We start from the raw sequence: 4,658 nt of genomic DNA, 5'->3' as shown, positions 1-4,658 counted from the left end.
CTGCCGGCGAGCCGCTGGCTCCATCCCCACGAGACACCATCCTGTGTGACCCCGCACACTGCCCACGTGGGCAACACCAGCGAGAGCCCCGCAGCCTGTGGCGGGTCCTTCCAGGGGCATCGAGCTGTACCTGGATCTGGCCAGCTCACGGTCACAACGCTGCTACCACTGAGCACAGCGCTAAACCCAGCCCTGGAACGAAGACATCCAAAGGGACAGCAGAGCCAGAGGTACCGAGTAGCCATAGCAACCCAGAGTGGCTATCTATTTTCCTTCTTATGGTATTAGTGCTTTTCCTTTATGCTACTGATTTTCTATCATATTGTATAAGCCGCAGGCCCAACTGATCTCCAGCTGGCCGAGATGGTAATGTTCTTTGAAAATAATTTTATTAACAGGTTTTCTTCTCGTCATCTTAAAAGCGCTGCAGTGAACTTGGATTTTATCTAAAATGGAGAGAGAAAGGAAAAAGATGCCACCAGTGCTTGGTCTCACCGGACAGCAGGCTGGTATCGCCATTTGTGTACATTCCTCTCACTCACTGGTCATGTGAAAACAACTGGCAGCTTTGATTTGCCACGATTCCTGTGCCTAGGAGAGCTGGGCAGCCCGCAGGCAACTGCTGCTTTGGCATTTGTGCTCAGAGCCCCGACTGCAGGCAGCTATTGGCTCCTCCGCTGCCCTGTGCACAGCCAGTGGTTCTCCTGGGGACAGCAGAAGCGGTGGTGGGAAGACTGGATGCAGTGGTGGCACAGGAGGGCACAGGAGTGCCTTTGGGCACGTCAAGGAGCTGCAGGACTCGGGCTCTGCCTTGCAGAGGAGCCGCGGAGGCAGCCAGCTCTTCCCAAGCTTCCTCCACTGGACTGGCCAGCTCTCTCCTCCTAGTTCACTTCTGTGTCTGAAGGGCTTATCCTACAAAGGTCAGGCTTGACCTGTGGTCCAAACAGATTAACCCAGGGTAAAATTAGGAGAAGAGAAAAATCATACAGCCGACACTAAATTTCATCATAAATGGCCGGGTGAACCTCACTTTCACAAAAGAAGAGGCAGGTCATTGCTGTCAGAATTGGCTGCCTCCTGCAGAATCTTAATGATGTATTTATTATTTATTTATTATTCTTGTTAGCATGTGAGGAGGATGCCACAGAGTGAAGAAAAGCAAGAGAAATTTCATTTAAATTTGCAATAATGAGTACTTCTTGTCATGCTGCATCAAAGTACTGCCAGGTAACCACTGAATTGTCACGTTCTACAACAGGACTTAACTAAATGCAAGGAAACCGATGTGTCATTTTTTGATACCTGTACCTAAAGAGCAGGAACGCTTACCCTGGCAAAGGGTCTGCTGTCAGCTCAGGTATTTAACATCAGCAGCACACTGGTATCGTGCTGAGTCCAAGGCTGACACTGCAGCAGCCATAGCTAGTGTCCCTGAACCCCACCTCGCTGCAGGGGAACCTGCTCCGTGTTGTCATCATAAATAGGAAACCAGCTTTTTCTAGGGAACAAAGGTTAATGAGAAAGGAAACCTTCCTGCTACACAGTAGATTCGGGCTACTTATGTTTCAGCAAAGTAAGTATCATCTCTCTACTACAGGAGGGAAAATTCCTCTGGAAGAAAAGCAACAGGAGGGGGCAGAGAGGGGGGATGAGTCTCTGGAGCCAAGGCCCCAGCGCCAGGCCCCGAGGGAATGGCCTCAAGCTGCCCAGGGCAGGGTCAGGCTGGCTCTGAGGAAGGATTTCTGTGCAGAAGGGGCTGTTGGGCGTTGGAATGGGCTGCCCAGGGCAGGGGGGAGTCCCCGGGATCCCTGGAGGGGTTGAAGAGTCGGGCTGAGCCAGCGCTGAGGGATCTGGGGGAGTTGGGAACGGTCAGGGGGAGGGTCATGGTGGGGCTGGAGGAGCTGCAAGGGCTTTGCCAACCCGGATGATTCTGGGATTCTGTGGTTAACGAACAGAACATGCAGCGTGATGATCCATGAAACCTGGGAGAACACGTCTGAGTCAAGCATCACCCCGTGAGGCTGGGGCACACCAGAGATACGAGGTGTTCAGAGACCTGAGGGAAACAAAACCTCAAAGCGAGACAAAGGAGAAGAGCATTTAATCACACACTGCCTAGAACAGCACTGGGTAACATTTTCTAGAGGAGAGTTAGCTAACATCACCTCCTGACAGGGGTCATGAATTAAGTTCAGAGGCTTGTAACTACCTTCTGACTCTGTATGACCTTAGGGGAGTAGAGGCCTGAAACTTCCTTAAATCGTAACACAGGGGCAGATAAGGGAAAAGGTTAATATCTGCCACATCAGAATCACAGTGTTGGTGTCACTGAAAGGACGCATGACTGCTATCTATAGAATCTTAATTCCCTCAGATGCTTTATTACTGGTAGTTTTTCTGTGCAGTACCAATGGCAAGCCATCCGTATGACTCTGGGACCTCAAAAAAGCCAAAACACAAATATATTTACATTTCTTTCACATAGCTGTTTCATGCAGAGAAAATAGCCAAAGAGTATATTAATGCATTCATTTTAAAAAGGCTTGTTTGCACTGTTTCCTTGAAGGAATTTGAATATATTCTGTCTCCCTTCCCTTTAAATGCTACTTTGGAATTAGTATGCCATTGTGCAGATCAAGGCCATTTGCACGAATATAAAATATTCAATTAATAAGACTCTGGAATATTTAATCATGACATTGAAATGCTAAGGACTGCATTAACATTTATTATTCTCTATAAAGGAAGGATCTCCAGTGCTCTGCCTGCAACTGTTCTATAATAGCTCTTTGGAGCTTGATGTGGGTTTTTGGTCCCTTTCCTAAACCAATGCTAAGAGGCAGTATTAATGCAGATTAAGCTAAATTTCATAACCACTAGAGTAACACTCCAAGAGAGACTGAAATGACTAGCTCTTGATTTAAAAAAATGGAAGAAACATTTTTTTTTTTCTCATTTCCAATTAGCAGAGCTGAGAAGGCAGAGAATTATGCAGGCGAGCGTTTCCAGGGCTTAGGCCACGCTGAAGAGGTATGCGATGCCGAGTATTGCACATCTCAGGCAGAGTGGGACTGTACCACAGAGGCCGATAACTCCAGAGGGAGATGGCCGTCTGGATGCCACTAAAGCAGCTGTCCTTCAGGGTCTCAAATATTTACATCACCTTCAGCCACTCGGCGTATCAGTTTGCTGCATTTGATCGTGTATTTCAGGTGAAGAACAAAAGTGGGGGCATACAGATTCTTCCCAGACACACAACTGAATAATCATCTTACACACCTGCTCCAAGCAGCCAAATAATTAGATGTTATCTGTTAGGGAAGTTACTCGACAAAGACGGATCTGCCCCACCCTCACGATTTAAGTCACCGAACAAAAGACATCAACGCGGCAAGTATTTTCATTTGTATAATATAAAAGGTTTTCTGCCAAAAATCACGCAGCCCTACCTAGCGTGGGTAACTCACCTGCACGGATAATATGCAGGGAGCTCCATCCACCTCTTCCCCCGCTCCTGACCCGCTCTCCCACGGCATGAGCCTTTTCCCACAGAAGCCCCTGCTCTGCCTTGGAGGTTGCCTGGGTGACACGGGGACCCGAACTAGCCAAGGACTCGCTTTCAAAGGACAGAATCATCAAAGTGTCACCTAAGGTACGGGCTACCTGTGGAAATCTAAAATTAACCTTGAACCAGCCAAAGTTTTATTTTGTGGGTTTTGGAGAGTCCCAACTTCTGCTGGGGCTGTGTAAGGTTCCTGTAAGGACCCTCACTGCCTCAGAGGAAGGTCCCACCACCCCCTTGGATTGGGGCCAAGCGTAGCAAAGCCCATGGTCAGGCCACCGTGTGTGGACTCTGCACTGACACCGCATTTGACACATGCCTGAAAATGGCAAAGAACACAGCCCACACGTGAGAAAACTGCAGAGTTTATTCTGACTGTGAAAGCGGCTTCAGAGCCCAACTCCCTTCCACCATTTGGGAAAGAAGATTCTCCTAGATAACGGGCCTGCAAATGGGGTTTCCCCTCTTCATACCATTAAATGTTTTTCCCAAGGAACTTCAGCCCTGGGCAGTTCCTGTACTAGACACACTAATGCATAGAAGGTTGGAAGACCAAAGGAGCAAACCAAAACACAGGCACACACACACATACACACCATGCCTGTGGGACTTTATTTAAATAAAGCTGCACTGAGCCCCTGGCAGCAGGTACCTGACAAGTCAGATAACTTAATTCCACCATCTAACTTTATGAAGCCACCTGTACAGAATTTAGTTCTCTTTTTCACTGATGGCAAAACTGAGTCTAGACCCATACAACTGGACTGTGCAGTTTCTCCTACAGAATCCCAGAATCACCTTGGTTGGAAAATCCCTTGCAGCTCCTCCGGCCCAACCATGACCCTCACCCTGACCGTTCCCAACTCCCCCAGACCCCTCAGCGCTGGCTCAGCCCGACTCTTCAACCCCTCCAGGGATCCCGGGGACTCCCCCCTGCCCTGGGCAGCCCATTCCAACGCCCAACAGCCCCTTCTGCACAGAAATCCTTCCTCAGAGCCAGCCTGACCCTGCCCTGGGCAGCTTGAGGCCATTCCCTCGGGGCCTGGCGCTGGGGCCTTGGCTCCAGAGACTCATCCCCCCTCTCTGCCCCCTCCTG

This window comes from Athene cunicularia (assembly GCF_003259725.1).
Source record: "Athene cunicularia isolate RWA chromosome 5 unlocalized genomic scaffold, athCun1 chr5_part1, whole genome shotgun sequence".
Classification (NCBI taxonomy): domain Eukaryota; kingdom Metazoa; phylum Chordata; class Aves; order Strigiformes; family Strigidae; genus Athene; species Athene cunicularia.
This window is presented reverse-complemented; position numbering follows the sequence as displayed.